At 32.9% G+C, this 18,161-nt stretch overlaps 1 long non-coding RNA gene across 7 annotated transcripts; it reads left to right on the forward strand.

The window, feature by feature from the left end:
- The first annotated feature begins 3,196 nt into the window (after nt 1-3,196).
- On the forward strand, nt 3,197-17,283 carry LOC118450518 (uncharacterized). Of its 7 annotated transcripts, none has more exons than XR_014983702.1 (4): nt 3,197-3,753; nt 3,869-3,959; nt 6,879-6,956; nt 7,986-13,455. It is a non-coding gene; the product is annotated as an uncharacterized LOC118450518 (long non-coding RNA). The 7 variants fall into 7 exon arrangements; XR_014983701.1 differs by lacking the exon at nt 7,986-13,455 and adding an exon at nt 13,473-17,283 and having other exon boundaries at nt 3,198-3,753; XR_014983700.1 differs by having other exon boundaries at nt 3,209-3,753; nt 6,879-13,456.
- The last annotated feature ends 878 nt before the right edge of the window (nt 17,284-18,161 follow it).

The following is an 18,161-nucleotide window of genomic DNA, read 5'->3' on the forward strand; positions in this document are numbered from 1 at the left end:
GATGGTATAGTATAGAAGTAAAACGCATAGAGATAATGAAGATCTTAAGAATAATTATAGATCATAAGCTTAGATTTAAGTATCATTGTGATTATATGTAAAAAAAAGGAAAGAAAACTGGTTTTTTTAATAGAGTAGATATTTATATAGGTAATTATCAATATATATTAGATGTACTATACGTAAAGTGATCATAGTACCGCATTTTAATTATAGTGCAACGCTGTTAATAAATATGGGAGAGACATAGCTGGATAAATTGCAAAAAGTGCAATATCGAATAATGAAAGTTATATTTCAATGCGATAGGTACTCATATATGCTGCAAGCGTTGCAGTTTATGTCCATAAGACAGAGGCCATAAAAATATACTACAGTATATTCATTTTTAAGATCGTAAGGAAGTTACTAGATAATTAAGAAATAAGTTAGAAATAATAGGCAATAAAAGTGGCAAGGAAGACATATAACATGACGGAGATATTGCAATACAATTTCGCAGAACTCGTAGTGGGTAAAAGAGTTCATTCTGCACCAGTCTGCAAGAAGTAATGGATAGTTAAAAAAATTTTGATTAGAAGCCATGAGAGCAGAATATGACAGCTTCTTAAAAAACACCACATAGACCTTGATGATTAAGCTAAAAGATAAAAAAGTTTAATGAATAAATTTGAGAAAAAAGGACAGATCACTGGAAAAATTCGAAAATTGGTTGCTCGTGGATATCAACAAAGAAAAGAAGTCTATTAAGCTAAGCTTTTTACTAAAGTTAGTACATATAAAAACGTTAGAATCTGGCATGTTGTTTCGAAAAGACAACATATGTGCACCAAGCATATGTTCAAGGCTATTTATCTAACAATATATACATAATCGAAGCAAAAAAGTTTGAAGAAATCTCACAAGAAGAAAAAATTTGTAAACTAAATAAACCATTATATAGACTAAAACAGACAGATAGAGAATGGTATTTAGTAGGTTTTTACTAAGTTAATATTTGATAATCATTTTATAATTATACATTTCAAGAAAAATGAATTTAAACCATGTGTAGATTCAGATATGAACAACGATATTACTATAATATAATAACGACGTTGATAATAAACTGATAAGATCAAAGAATTAAACAAAATAAATGAAGTTAAGAGTATGCTAAAAATTAGGTTTAAATTAACCATCACGTCACAAACATTTTTTAAAAAAGTAGAAAAACGAATAATCAATTTTTATTAAAACAATGTCATTTTATTATGCTTGTAGTTTTTCACAGATCTCTATCTTTCCTTGTAAATATGTTTTTTGACAAATTCTGTAAATCTTGGTGTTAGTCAGATCTTGCTTTTTGATGTAGTAAAATTCTTATGAAAATATAGACCAGAATCTTAAAGATAATATTGTCATCCAATAGGAAGCAAACTTTTTATCCTCGGTAAATATCATAAGTAATAAGTTAGAAGCATCTAAAAGGGAGAAAACTAGATTGACTTTTCAGAGAAAATCTGGAAAGTTTTTGTGATTCTGTAATACCTAAAAATTAGAGATCTTGTAAATCCATGATTAATTCTTCGGTCCTAATTTTGTATTTAGCCATTAGGTAAGTTGGTAATTAGGTAATAAGTCCTCATTTCGCAATCTGTAAAATCATTGACCAATAAGAATAATGAGTAATTAGTACATAATAAGTCCATATTTTCCATTTTGTTTGACTGTTCATAAGTCAGTTAATAAATCTGTATATTGAATTTAATAAAGAATCTAATACATTTATAAGATTTTATTCAAAAATCAATGAGTCTACAACCAGCTCTCTATTCTTTTACTGAACATTGTCCAACTAACTCATTGAGATATGAAGCCACTCTTGTACACCACTTATAGAAACTTGTAATATTTATTCTAATACTCTGTCTACAGATCGAATTTAGGTTTTTTAAGATCAATCTCTGATAAAGGCTTCACGACTTGACTAAAAACTAACTATTTTTACATTATTATAATTACGCAATAGGATATAATAAATAAAATGTCAATTATATTTGGTAATTTTATTATTTTTATTTTTTGTTTTGTTAAATCTATAATTAATGGCTGCATAATATTCTTATAAAAGAATATAATTTTATAGTCCAATTTTTATTTTTAATTTTGTATTCTGTGAATATTATTTATATTAAATTGCTATTTTTATTAAATTGCTTTACTATTACTCACTTATTATTAATAAATTATTTCCAAAACTAGTTTAATATATTTTATAATATTTAATAACTTATTCAATTATAGAAAACCATTTCTACATAAGTACAGCTTATAATTTTATTTATATTCTATGTTCTATTCTGCTCTTAGCTGTGTCCACAACATTTGTATAATTCAACTTCATATTATAATTATATTCATATTTATAATTCCTACATATAACATTTTGCGCCAAATTGATTAAGTAAATTCTTGTCTCGCTTCACTGACAATCCTTTCAATTATGGGGATTGACAATATAGCACTACATATATGACTAAAACACATATGAAAATAAAGTAATTGCCTGTGTAAAACATCCTGTGCACAATGGACAAAGTAAATCTTTCTATTACTTTTCTTTTACTACCACTTCCATTTATGGGAACTGGTAATATAGTACTATTACATATACATATATATGAAACGCACTAATAAAACATACTCCGACATCTTTATAAATATTTAAAAATTCATAAAGGTTTACAATATGTATAATGAATCTGCATTAATTTTTTAAGAGGTAAAAACAATGTCAATTTTAAATTCTCGAAATACGACAAATGTGCATGTACACATATAATGACCGCAAAGAAATTATAGCAACATGTTTATCAATCCCAGATTTTTTTATATTTATAAATATTACAAATAAGATGATCTGTTATCTGAACAATTTTACAATCAGAATGTTTCTCACCAAAAAAACTCTCCAAGTTGCCAATTAGGTATTGATAATTGTTCATTTATATTTTTTACTTCTTTATTTTCAAATTATTTTTTTAATTTACTTAAAATTATTACTTTGCCGCAAATTTGTCGCTTCACTATCTTCTACTTAGTAATCGTCCGAAGATTTCGTATGATTTCCGACTTCTATCGATTCGTAATATTTTATTTCAATTATAAATTCTATATTAATAGACGTTTTTAAATAAAAATGAATAGATACAGATAAATACTACTTCTTCAAAATATTTATAAGAAAGATTGAAAATTATTACGCAGATAAATTTATTTATTATTCGATTTATTTTTCGTTCTTATATATTCATTTGTTGTAACAAATGTACGCGATGAGGATGATTGCTTTAGGAACGTATTCACAACTTTTAGATAAATTGACATATAATCACTTTCATAACTGAAAACGTATACGGATAAAAAGCTATATAATTTTGATATTTTTTAAAACTATTACAAAATTTACAGGATGTACTATTCCTTTCGCGGACTAAATAAAGAAGTCAAATAGATATGATGGAAAGGCAAATGATTTGCAAACTATTAATGCGGCCTTGGTCTATTGTACGAAATGTTCACAAGATGGTGCTATATATGTGGGACTTGCTACGCCTCTTCCGACAAGATACATAACTAACATGTCTCGGTGCCACCAAACGTACACGCGGGAAACAATAAACAAAGGTGACGAAAAAGACTCCGGAAACACAAAGAAAATCATTGTTCTTTCTTCGATTCTTCTAGAGAGCACAATCATAACTGCTAGAGGTCATAGTCTAATTATACCTACTACACACCGAACAAAGCTAAATAAACATCATAATTGTTACTTGATCTGCAAAGTTTCTCTTTATATAATGGATTGTCAACGATAAACCCACAGACTTCATCTACTGCTGCTATTATCAAGACCACTTAATATTTGCACGTGCTGGCGCAGATTGCGAGAAAGTTCGTCGTTCTATTGATTACAAGTAATCAACTTTATTTCTTTTAAATTACAGATTCTTTCAATATACTAATCGATAGCTAAACATGTGATTTCTATGGTGTAGCATTTGCAAGTCGAAAAAGGTGTGCATTTGAGATATATTCGTGAAAATAAAATTGTAATCTAGATATGTCCATCGTGGAGCTTATTGCGTTGTACTTGTTTTAGGATTTTCAGATCTTATTTTCGTAATGTGTATTCTTTGTTAGGGTTTTAATAATGATTTGTGTAATTATTTTTATGTCATTTAATCATAATTGATTGTATTATGTATTATATATTATATTCGACTTTCCTCTAAATCGTATATATACGGGTGTACATAAATCAGGATTGTTATTGCCAAGCGCGTGGTACAGACATTAGTTACGATTGAAAAAAGACTTGAAAGACAAAAAGAGGACATTCTGTAAGATTTTGTGTTGTCGAACGGATCGTTAGTAGCATTATTATATATATACTCTTCAAATTATTTTGTGTGATCAATTGTTTCAATCATTCCCTCTAATCCTTGATTTTACATATTCGTGTATATATATATATATATATATATATATATATATATATATATATGTATATATATATATATATAATTATGGAATGGGAAGGTTACAGAACTAGTTAGTCATGTGTGTGTGAGAGATGTATCGATCGACAGTTGAACGAAGCGGTAGAAGATTCTGGAACTAATTAGTCGTGGTAAGTATGTATATGTGAGATAAACCGTTTGGTAGTTAAGGAGAGCGTGATTTATCTTTTAACGGGTAATGCCTTGAGTAGGCTAGATTATAAGAAAAGAATTATAGTTTCCAAGTTGTTACATTCTAGTTATAGTATTTTTGTCAATAAAGTTCGTATTAACGAAGACTTATTCGAATTAGTCAATTCGTATCTTCCAGGTAGGGTTTCAAAAAATATCATATATATATATGTATTTGATTTATATTAGTAAAACACTTTCATTTTATAATACATGATATTCTACGAATCGACGAAACTCTATACACGGTACAGTGGAAACTTAGGTTTATTTTTCAATGCTCTTCGTATGTAGCCGAAGTTAAGTTAAATGTGTGGTTTTAAAATTTTCAAGTAAATTCTAATAAAAGAACATACATTAAGGACGAACTTTCTATTGTTCTATTTTGTTTGGTATTTTTTAGGAAAGTTGTTTTGTTTTCACATGATAATCAGGGAAGGTGACTTCTCTTTCACTATTCAGTAATATGATCAAGGTACAATACAAATACAATACAAATAGAGGTACATAAGTAATATTATTTTCTTGATGATTATTCATCGAAAATTTTATTTTATTTTATTTTAGAATAAATATCATTATTAAATAAATCGCAATTATTAATTCCTTTTTATTTCATGTTGTTTTTGTTTATTTCATTTCGTTTTTATTAATAAAAATTCAAGTAACTTCTTTTATTTACTTAGTATACATATACTTTCAAGGAGCTTTCTTTATTATAATAATGATACTAGTAATATTGCTTTCGTTTCATATCGGATCTTATTGTGCAGTTGTTCGTGCAGCTATGGATGAGTCGATTCTTGTTTCAATAAAGTAAAAGGAGAATTGTGAAGTTGACTGTGTTTTTACATTTATTTAAATTTGTTTACAGTTTGCGATTTCAATTAATTTTGAGAAACACGTGTACCTGAATAGGTTGCGCGCAAAACTATCTTAGAGTCAATGTTTGTTCGTATAAAGTTTTATTTAACTTCTTTTTTATAGTCACATAAACTTTACAGGTAACCCCCTTATAACGATATAACACGGTATTGATATTGTTAGATTTTTATCTTTTCACTTATTTTATTTTGTTGAAAACGTTTATGCGTTATGTGCATGAAATAAAAATTTCTTTTGTATGTTAACTTATATGGATTACATAGATAAAACAGAAATTATACTTATTAGTCACGTTAGTGGCTTTTTATATCATATAAAAAAAATTTTTAATAATGTAAAAAAAATTTCGTTAATTAACTTCGTCTGTTCTGAGTCTCGCGTAACGGAATTTATGTAACGTGTCATTTTTATGAAATGGAATATTTGTGTTATACTGTTATTTCGGTTTTCTGTATTTACATATAAAACAAACAATAGATATTAGCGAATTCAATTTATTGTCCGCCTCTTATTTAATGAATAATTATTGAAAGAATTAGTGCATCACGGAAAATGATCAAGACACTAACATACTTCTTTTGTAGAATAATATTAGTAAGTAAATATTGAAATTTTATAGCCAATGTAATTTTGTAATTCTTTTTATTATAATAAATTTAATACTGGTGGAGATAATTAACTTTTCACTGGATTGCAAAATAACACTGATAATAAATCTATTCTTTTAACGAATATATTGATATATCAAAAAACGAAAATCGTAAAGATACGGATTAATACCCCAGTCGGAGATATCGCGTTATTGTTTAATCCTTATAATACCTTATAAATTTTCCGTATACCGTTCAAAAATATTTAGAAATCTATAGGATTTGAATCGTATGTATTATCTGTTAAAATTAACATATTTCTTTCAAAAATGAAGATATTTTCACGTATTTTTTATTTTATTGTAAAATGTTTGTAGTTTTACGTGAAAAAGAGAGAAAATTATTTCTGTAATCAAAATATAATGTCATTACATATGTTTAAATTATTAAAAAACTTGGAAAGTCGATATATCGGCTTTAAGATATTAAAACGAGTAATTGTGTTTTTGCTCAAGCTGCTAGTTAGTATTAGATTAATTTATTGTAAGTGTATATATGGAAGTATACGATATCTGCTCGTAACCTGTCTATTTAGATCATCCCCATTTAATGAAGAAATACCTACTTTATATAACAAATAAAAATTTTGTTTGTAATCTTTTTTCAGATAATCATTGCTTCTCAAGTCAATTTCGATCTACATCGCAAATGAGTATTTTGGAACCACAATAGAACTTCTTAAGTAGTAAGTGAAGAAATTCAAGTCACTTTAGTATTCCTTATTGTAGTTGGGTCTAGGCCAAAGTATTTTGAAAACTACAAATGCTTTTTATCTATTATCTCTCGTTATATACAAACTTACTCTCGTTCATTTGCTTGACGTTCGATATATATAATTATATAATTATTATTTAACGTCTTATGTTTTTTGACTATATTTTAGTAATTGAAGGTGAAATGCACGCATTGTCACTTTTTCATCTTGTACAAACAAAATGCATTCCAAACAGCCACATCAAATAAAAGGAAGAAATTTTTTGTATCAATTTTACCTGATTTTCCGAGAGACTTTTCAGTTATTTTTGTTGTCTCCGAATTCCTGCCTGCATATACAATAAATTTGAAACGTATCCAGTTTTACAGTCGCAGAATATAAAAGATTTGATGTCAAATCTATTCCGTTTGGTTGGAATATACTGTTTGAACGGTAACCTGCTTTTGTATAATAATGAACTTTTATTGATGCATATGTTGCAAAATTGATTAAAATTATTTTGAAATGAAAGGCAAGAATTATTATAGTATTTACTTATTTTTACTAGCCTATCACTAATCTCACTGGAATAAAGCATTCGCATGAGAAATATTTATCTATGTCTATTTATTATACGTCCGGAGATGTCAATACGCAAAAATTTATCTTTTGTCCAACATTCGGAGTAATGCAATTTTTTAACACACGAAATTAATAACCTAATTGCAAAAACCATTAAATCTCACTCAGAGTTGCTGCTTGTTCATAAGGTTTTAGAAATGAACACAGAATTTTTATTTTGTGTTCGATTTTTCGTTTCAACTGATTTGTTTCTTCAACAATTAATAATATCAATTCTTCGGAAAAGAATAGCTCAAAGTAGTCTAATGGAGTAGCAAATTGATTAATTCGTGTTTACATTCCAGAGTTATTTGAATTAAATTTATGTACTTATTTTTGTTTCTTGATCACTATTGTTATCACTATTGTTACTTAATGTGCGACGTTCTTTCTACATAGTAGGTTATCAACGTTAATTTGACCACAATTGGTGACTCCGACGTAATCTTTGTGCATCAAGAGTTCCTACAAAAGAAAAAACGTATCGGCGTCAGCCATCCTATCTTGTAATAAAATTCGAGCTTCATGTTCAGAACACTTGAAAAAGAATCACAAACATTGAACACCATGTTAAGAGCCAATAGTACACATACAGACTAAAATACCTGACTGTCCTTAAGGCCCTTGATCAAGACACGATCGTGCTGATTTTTGACGTGATACAACAGGATTCAGCGCGAACCTGAATCCAATCTCCACGAATCAACAACAACGGCAAGTGAAACACAGAAGATACAAACAACAAAGGAACTCATCCTGAACAAAGGAATCAAAATAACAACGGACAAATGACGCCACGGAATACTGCGACAGCTTCACCCATCGCGTCAATAACAGGAACAATAGAAGGAAATACTTCTGGTATGTAGAACCTGTACAATTATAATCAATCACCAGGCTATAACAATATATTGCGTGACAAATATTATTTGATGAATAAACTTAAATTGGCGGCATTCACCAAAAATCGACCGGATCTCTGATTCATCATGGCTAAGACTGAATCCACTATTTTTGGAATTGTTGAAGATAAAGTAAAATACCTGACGGCCCTGATTTCAGACGTGATATAACAGGAGCCCGCTACAGGTAAAGATAAAACTCTCAGAAACGCGATAATCTCACGACTCTTTGATTTCAGACAAAAACAAAGAAACTTTTACGTGAGTCAACGCTTCCAAATAGAACACCTTCTCAGCACCTGCGACAAATGCGCGAATTGGCTGATGGTTTCGCTGATGATACCATATTGCACCAATTTTGGCTTGAACGAATACATATTATAATACAACATATATTAAACCCTATCTGATTACCACAAGTAAACTTCCACTTGATGCTATAGCTAAGTTTGCGAACCGTTTTTACAAGCTGATGCCTTACGATCAACAGAATAACCGGGTTATGTGTGGCAACCTTTACACGCAATCTTGCATCATCGACTCTTTAAGACATTGACTCAAAGCTCATAGAAATTCAAAAAAAAAAACCAACAACTGCAGGCTCGACAATCTCCGATGCATCATAATTGCAACAGTCCAAGATTATCGACACCTATTCGTAATAAAATCTCCTATTATCACCAAAGGTTTGGCAGCGAAACAAAACGCTGTCTTTTACCTTGTAAATTCGCTTCAATGAGAAACTGACAATAACAAATTAGGGAAACTAACGTCGCTGTCTTCAGTAAGAGCAGTGCAAGACAGCAATTCCAGACCAAAAGAGCTCCGACTACACTACCAAACAGAAATTCTTGATTGACTCTGGATCCGTCGTGTCCATAATATCTGCAAAAAAGTTTTGTAAAAATAGAAATACTGACTCATACTTTATGTTGCAAATTCATCACAAATACACGGCACTAAAATCATCAACCTTGATTTAAATCTTCGCAGAGATTTCTGCTGGTCTTTTATCATCGCAGACGTGGAAATAGCAATCATCGGAACTGATTTCTTAATTCATTAAAACTTGTTGATTGATTTGAAGTATCAACAATTGATAGATCCAGTGTCTCATCTCTCGTCAAAAGGAAATGCAATGGAAGCACAGTATTACAACATCTCATCAATAAGTTCAGATTTTTCTACTGAGTATGCTGAACTTTTAAAACAATTCGTTGAGATCACTTGGTCGATTAGCAAGCCATGCTTAAATTTAACAGCACGTCCATTTGCGCACAAAATTATTACGCATGTCCACTAGTCACTGCACGAGCACGTAAACTAGCAGGTGAAAAGGCAGCGGCAACAAAAACTCAAATCAGAGAACTTCTGAACTCCGGAATCATTAGATCATCCAGCAGAATGTACGCCAATCCTATTCATATGATACGAGAGAAAGACAACAGCAGGAGAACGTGCGGTGATTACCGTAAACTCAATGATGCTATTGATCCTGACATATAGTTCTCCGCTCATTCTTTCCGTGTATACACGATAGAGAACATTACAGCAAAATTGATTGCGAAAAAGCATATCTATAAGTATCTATGCGTGTGGACAATATTGAAAAACTGCCATCATAACACCTTGGGTTCAATACTTAGGTATGCCTTTTGTCTAAAAAACTACACCCAGTCGTATCAACGATTTATGGACACACTTTTCAGAGACTTCGTCTTCGTCTACATGGATGGCATTCTGGTATTCTCGGACGATGAAGACTAATATCTAGAACACATACACATTGAACGCTTAGAAGACAACAACTTTATTATCAATCTCAAAAACTGCCTGTTCAACCAAACGGAAATAAACTTCCTGGGTTACACCATTAATGAACATGGTTAACTTCCAACGTGCGAACGAGTTGATGCCATTAAAGGATATCAGAAACCTAAAACTTGCTCGCTTTTCCGTTTTCTAACGAACCAATGACTCTCACAACCGACGCATTTGCAACTGCTATCGGAGCTTAAACTATAACAGCTGGAAGATGATACCTAAAAACACATAGAGTTTTTCTCTGGATAACTGAACCGGACATAACAGAAATATAGCACATACGATTGTGAACTTCTTGCTATTTTTGCATCAGTCAAATTTTTGCATCACTTGCTTGATTTCCGTCAGTTTGTCATTAAAACGGACAAAAAACCATTTACTTTTGTCTTCAAACAAAAACTGGACCAAACATCGGAACGTCAACTAGCTCAAATATATCTCACAATTTTTCACTGACTTTAGTCTATGTGAAGGGTGATGATCACACAGTTGCAGATACACTATCCTGCATTAATACTATAAACATGCCATCCATTGTCACATCTCTTGAAATCCAACAAGCACAACTGAACGACAATGATCTAGCTGATCTGATCAGAGACACAACTTCATTGAATCTACGAAAACTCATACTAGAACCAGGAATGAACATGTATTGTGACATTTTGTCAGGATTCATCAGACCATTCTTACCAGAATCATTACGCAAGACAGTTTTCAATGTCATTTATAATCTTTCATATCATAGCGGCTGGACCACATCTCTAAATTTATGCGAAAAATACGTTTTGGCCTGATCCTTAAGAAAGCACTCAAATCGTCCAGAGAATATCTTGCTTGCCAAAGAGCAAAAATTCACCGTCACAATAAGATCAAACCAATCCACGTACACATACTTGATAACCGCTTTAACCATAATCGCTTGGACATCATCTTTCTACTGAAGGTCAAACACTACCGACACTACTTAACCCTTTCGCGACGGCGCACCTGTACCATACTTTGTTGTCTTCCGCGAAAGCGCAGTAACACTTTCTGAGTAACACTTTGTAGCGATCTCTACTCATTATTCTGCAAAAGATGTCACTTTGCAATAATTTATTTTTACTCCAATATTCATCAATTGATAATTTCTTCTCTCTAGACATTAGTAAGCAAACAGCGATAAAACAGTACAGTTCGTCTGCCTTTGTCCCAGGTTCACGATTACTATTATCTCTTCGTCTCCAATGATTAGTTGTTTTTTTCAACAATGAAATCTATCAGATACGAATGATTTAAAAAATCGCAAATTTTTCCAAGAATCAGATATGTCTGTTTGAATTCTCGATTGTGTTGTCTTGTAAAATCATGAAGCCCATAATTTTGAGAGGTCCATCTGATATCATTCGGATTGATACTTTGTTAATCACATCTTCAGTTTCATCAGATTTCTATGTACTAAGTAATTTTAATCACCGTATTTTACGAAATGATGTATTTATATAAGATTCGTTTTCATCATAACTATCCGAATCAGTCTCGTTCACCTGTTTCCGTTGTTTCCTACTGTTATATTCCGTTTTAAAAAGGGTAAAATATTTATTAACATTAAGAACAAAAAAGTGGAATTGGAGATTTTACCGATGTAAGTAGTGATTCGGCCCACTCTATTTTTTGTAGCTTATTATAAGTTATTTGAATCTGATACATCATAAACTTACAAAAATAAATGCACTCTTTTTGTATCTTCATAATTTTTCGAATTTTTAGCAAAATAATTTTGTGTTGCCTTTATTCGCATAGAATACTCTTACTGAGAAAAATTCTTTATTTCTCTGACAATAAAGTCTGTGCCGTATATTGTTGGTGACAGTCTCTGTAAATCAATAAACTGACTGCCATATCTAGACGGCGTCAGCCGCTGTAAATTAATAAATGCCTGCTGTGTATAAGCAGCGTCAGACTCCGTGGGCCAAAAAATGATTGTCGTATTCAAACGGCGTCAGCCTCTATGGACGAAAAAATGGCTGTCGTATTTAGACGGCATTTGCCGCTAAATCATCGACTCGTATCAATGACTTCAACAAGGGCTGAGTCTTGTTTTTATGAACTATTCCTAAATCTTCTGGTTTTAACGATGGCGCTTTGCTTTTCTATTTTGTGCATTGCTGCAACTCAATGTCAATAGTCGAATGATCACCATTTCCAAAAATGCTGCTGACTTGTTCAATTCGCTGTCATCGTGACAACCGGTTTTCTTTGGTATCTAGCAATGTAAGCTTCGAAAGAGCGGCGAAATTGTGTCTAATTGGAAAATGTGAGAGACTGAATTAGGTATAATTGTTTGGATTGTTAAATAATGAGATGAGGGGTCGGGAATTAACCCTTTTGCTACGGCAGTGTGCTCCGTCGGTATGACACTGCTGAACGGTCCACCGTGCCGCCGGAATAGCGCCACTGAACGGAGCACTGTGTCGGAAAGTGTGCATGTTGCGCTTAGGTAAACTGGTGTTCGGTCTTACATCTTTCGGTGCAGCCTTGTTATTCTCCGGATCGTACTCTTTAAGTGTTATACAACGACATATTTGGAGATTTTGTAATTTTTATAAATATAAATATAATTTAGGGTAATTGATATGTCAAATTAAGATTCTCAATAATTTAATTCACAATAATAAATTTTAAAGCAAAGGTCGATACACAATCCGACATTACAGTTTTTAGATTCATACGTAGTTTCGCGTCTTTTGTCGTTTGCACTGCAAACGACGTACCTTCTATTTCGGTTTTTTCTTGGTGGTTTATACAGTGAAGGAAAATGCCGTTCTATTAGCCGTAATGGATTGTTATTGCCTCTTTGATGATAATAAGTATTGTTCATATGATATTTTTACAATATTTGTCGGATTAATTCCAAGTGAAATTTGGCTATTAATATCGGTTTTAGCGTGTTATGTTTATATAGACAGTATCCATTCCACACGCTTATGTCCAGCAAATGGAAAAGATATTTACGGTACCATTTCAGAGATTTTTCCTGCCGATTTATAAACCGACGGACAATGTCGTTCTGTTAATCTCAGTGGATGATTATTGCTCGCTCGATGTTGATGACTTATACTTTGATGATACTTTCCCAGTATATCCCTAATTAATTGCAACTGAAATTTTGCCATAGATAAATTTTGCCAGAGAATGAGACAAGTGTCATCGATGTGCGGTATGCCTAAAAACAAGCATATCGCGGGGCTGATGGTCAACCGGTTTCACGCTGACGCCGTCTATAGCAGACGCTCGTACACACAGATCATCGCGCGGATACAGTCTATAGCCGACGCTGGTATACACAATTCGTCGCGCGGAAGCCGTCTATAGCCGACGCTCGTACCGAAAGGGTTAACCACAGTTGATAGGACCAGAGGTAATCTTGTTAATCTAATCATGCGCGTCACTAATTAGATAACGAGGCATTTGGCTATTCTTTTCTTTTTAAAGTAGGAGGGGAAAAATGCATTACACATAACAGCTATGTTGTTGCTGCTCGTCTGGGACTCATCACTGTGACAAACTCAGAAAAAAACCCACTCCTGTTCATCATTATGCCTAATTTGTAAGCAGCACGATGATGTTGTTGTCCATTGTCCAACTCTGGTGCGTTCTTCTAGTTTTCTTGGTGTGGCAGATGTTGTCGCATGATAGAACTTCCAGAACCCAGAGAGACCTTCAATCAGGATTTGTTGAGATCACCATGAATTTGGTGGGTTTGAGAATGCTGTTGTTTGTGAGGTATTGGGCAGAAGTTTTGCTCCAAATAGCTCTGTATAATAGAGTTATTTACATTTTTTACGTCGTATCTTTCCTTGATATGCTCCGTCAGCTTTTTATATTTCTGTTTTGGTTTGATGCGCGATATCGAGGTTCCTTTCCTACGATATTCTGTGTTTTGTGAAGTGCCCGTTTCACGTAGGAGACGACCGCATTGTGTCGATCTATACCTGATTTGTTTGTTCGGTAACACTTCTGCAGAACGTTATGTATCGGCTCTATCGCCCCGCATCCTGCCCGATATGTGTGGCCACTTATTCTGTCTCTTGTTGTTCTATATCTAGTAGACAGTGCATTGATTCTTATTTTAATTGAGTTGACAAAATCACGCTTAGATAGGAATTTAGTGCTGTCAATTATCCACTGGTGTTGTGGTGGGACTTTTCTTGATATCCTTCAACCGCTACCTTCCAATGACTTATTGAGAGCTTTCGCCCATCTTATCTCCAATTTTTCGCGAGATTCGATAACGAGTTGTCCGTCACGTAATTTCCTTTCAGCATATCCAATTTCCTGCTTAACGTAGGAATCGTTTACATCATCGTCCTTCCGCTCTATAGGCAATGCCACCGATGTAGTAGCATAAGCCACCTCATGGATGGAATTGACAACTCCCCATCCTTAACATTAGCATGAAAATAGGCTGTTATCGTGTCATGCGGTAGCTCTAGCCATTTCCTTGTATAAGCTCTTACTATGCTGTCGGTCTTTTTTAACTATTTGACTGCTGACGTATTTTTTCGGATATATGGTTTCGGCCAAAAGTGCGGCACCAATTGCGTGTATAAAAATTAAAAAATACCATTTATTTACATAAATTTGTTTTAATTCATTTTGTGAATAAAATTAGTAATAAGCACTTATAATTCAATCAAATTAACAAAAATAATTTTTTATGATCTTTTACACGGGTAGTTTGCTATACAAAGCGCGTGAATTCCCTTTTTACAAATATAGCAAATTAGGTTTGAACGTTTAACTCCTTTACCATATTTACAGCTGCATTTCACGCATCGCCGCAAATTTCGTACAAGTAGCTTTACAAGGCTAAATATTTCGCTTGGTGTAGACGATATAGGTTGTTTATATGCGTTGTTTTTGTTTGCGAGCTATTCCTTTTCAATTTCATCAATAATACTTGAAACAAATTGTAACCTGATTAACTTTTTAATTTTAATAATTTTCCGAATATATTATGTAGGCGTTTAAGACTATTCTGCCAATAATGTTGAATACAACTTTTTTCCAATACTTCATTGTTCTTCTTTCATCTAGGTATCATAAAAAAGCATTTTATCTGATTCATCCACACCACCCATGAACTTGCTGTAATTATGAACAAAAGCAGGTTTCGTCTTTTCTGACTCTTTTCCTCTTTTCTTTTTAACGATTACGCTATCTGTTATGCAGTTTGTTAAAACTAATATCACGGGATTTCTTTGAGACTTTTTCTCTCGATAAGAACACATAAGAATTTCGTTGCTTTCAAAATATTTAGATTTACCAACATCTGCAAATTTAGCCTGATTTAAAACGTTTTTTCTATTTTTTCTAATAGTACTAGTTATATATGTATTTTTTTGCAATAATACTTTTGCTAGTTGGGTGCTTGTAAAAAAGTTATTAGTGAAAACATGAAATCCTTTATTCAAATAATTCCCTAAATTTAATAATTGTTGGACAACAACATATCCCAATCTATTCTTTTTTATTTCTCCCTTACTTTCGGTTGACTTTGCGCCTCGATTACAAAAAAGTCCTAAGTAATACTTTGAAACAGTATCAGAAAGCATCCAAAATTTGATCCCCCATTTGTGGTGTTTTTTATTAGGAAGGTACTGTTTATACTTGATTGACAATGTGATTCATCTATACTCACCTGTTGGTGCTGTGTATACTGTTCACGAAAAATCTTATTGGCATAATTCACAAGAAAGTTAAACTTTCCACATGGGTCCGTAGTCTGGATGTCCTGGTGGTATCAAAGTGGTATTGTCAACCAGATGGAAAAACTTTATGATTAATAAAAACCTATTGCTAGGAAACATTTCTCCAAACCACGGTATTTGCCTTGAGCCTATATTCCAATAAGACATCATTGTTGGACGTCAAGTAATACCCATTTCTAAAAAAAAACAGCAGTAAATGCTTTCATTTCCACTTTGATAACAGGTTCCCACCTTTTTGCACGTGAGTTACGCTTCAAAGTTTTGTTGGAACTCAAAAACTGATGAGCGTACCGGTTTGTTTCAGTAACCATTGTAGAGAGTAGGGAAATCGAGAAGAATATGGAAAAATATTCAATTGGTTTTGCATCAGGATCAGGCGGATGTTGTGGACCAGGAACCTTCGTAAAATAATCCTTTTCATTCGAATACCGTGAATTCAAATTCAAAAATTAATCAACAGAGGCATGTTTGGTCTCCATTTAGTGTATCATTGCTGTTCTCGCTAATTGGCCGTAATTTCTTTTTAAGAATAATAATATCATTTCCGCTATCACTTTCGTTGTCACAAATTTGCATTTCATCATCAGTCCACGATTCGGAGTCAGTTTCGCTCCTAATATTAGGTATTGTTCTCACCGTTATTTAACAGAAAAAAGAAAATAGATTTAAAATATGTAATATTATTACAACAATTAAAAATCATATGTTCCGCAAACTCAACGCGCTTCACTGGATGCACAAATTTTAGTGATTTAGAGCAGCGTTAGTATGTTCTCTGCAGCCTTGGCATAAAAAAAACAGGAGCGCTAGCGCTCCTTTTTTTGGCAGAACATAAGAAGAGCGCGATAGCGTTCCCCAGTAGTCAGACAGTTAAACGGTTCAGAGATATACTAACGAGGGTTGAAAGGATATAATCCGGGAAGCATCATCACTCTCAGAGCGAAGAGTCTTTGTTTCGGCTTCAGTGGCGCTTTGGTTAACATTTGAAGTGCACATTGAAGGAGCTTGATCTCCTGCCCCTTCGATCTTAAGACGTGAACGGGACGCCCAGATATTTCCGTTCTTCTTTGCATGTTACGGCTGACAATTGGCATCCTGCGCAGTTGAACGCAGCTCTGCCGTCAACCACTGGCTTCTTCAAGTGTGGCACCTTTCCGAATTGCCACAGTGAACAACTTACCTGTATTTATAACCAAACCACGTTTGGCCAGGTAATCGTTCACAATATCTAGAGTGCTCTGTAGTCCTTTTGGTGTAGAATAAAGACGAGATCGTCCGCAAATGCAAGAGCGCTGTAACGAACTTCGTCCATGTCTGCCCCGACTTCAGGGGGAATTTTACACAGGAGCCCGTCGTCCATCGTTATATTAAGAATAAAGTCCGATAAGAAATGAATGTCCCGGATTTTTTTTAATTCAATTTAATTTCAGCCCGTTTGGTTGGTATAAAGTGAATATCACGGGCATAGTCGATAGTACGATGATCGGGCCAAATATAAATATTAGTGGCGGCGCCCTCTTGAAAATATAAATATTTGTGAAATATTTGATAAGTAATTAGAACCCGATGTGGTAGATGCAAGTGCTAAAAAAAGTTTATTTATACATAAATCAGTAATACAAAATTAATAATCTGCAATGGTGTGATACAATTCGAAACATTCTGGTAGATGTAAGGGAACTTTGCACTTCTTACACTCCCACGTTGTTTCTCTACGTTTAATTTTTTTGGCGAACTCTACAAGGTTTTGGCGAACTCTACAAATTTGACTTAATTTTGATGCTGTTGGGTCAATGTGTTTTGGAAAATGTGTCAAATGCTTCTCATGCAGTCTTTCTGGCATATCTCCGGAAAATAATTGTTCTCGTTCTCTATAATTCGGTTTTGGCATATTCTTCAATAGTGATTCGGCTATATTGATCCTATAGTCAACGTAAAATTGTTTCTTCCCGTTATTTATTTTATTGCATAAAATCTATGAATTAAAAAGACCAATATCGAACAGATAAAAAAAATTTTGTTATATCCTTTCATGTATTTCCTCATTACTGGAAAGCATGCTAATATTTGGTCTTGGAGACCAATTCCATTCA

Source organism: Vespa mandarinia, unplaced genomic scaffold (genome assembly GCF_050613455.1).
Source record: "Vespa mandarinia isolate Hongniang unplaced genomic scaffold, ASM5061345v1 scaffold_61, whole genome shotgun sequence".
Classification (NCBI taxonomy): domain Eukaryota; kingdom Metazoa; phylum Arthropoda; class Insecta; order Hymenoptera; family Vespidae; genus Vespa; species Vespa mandarinia.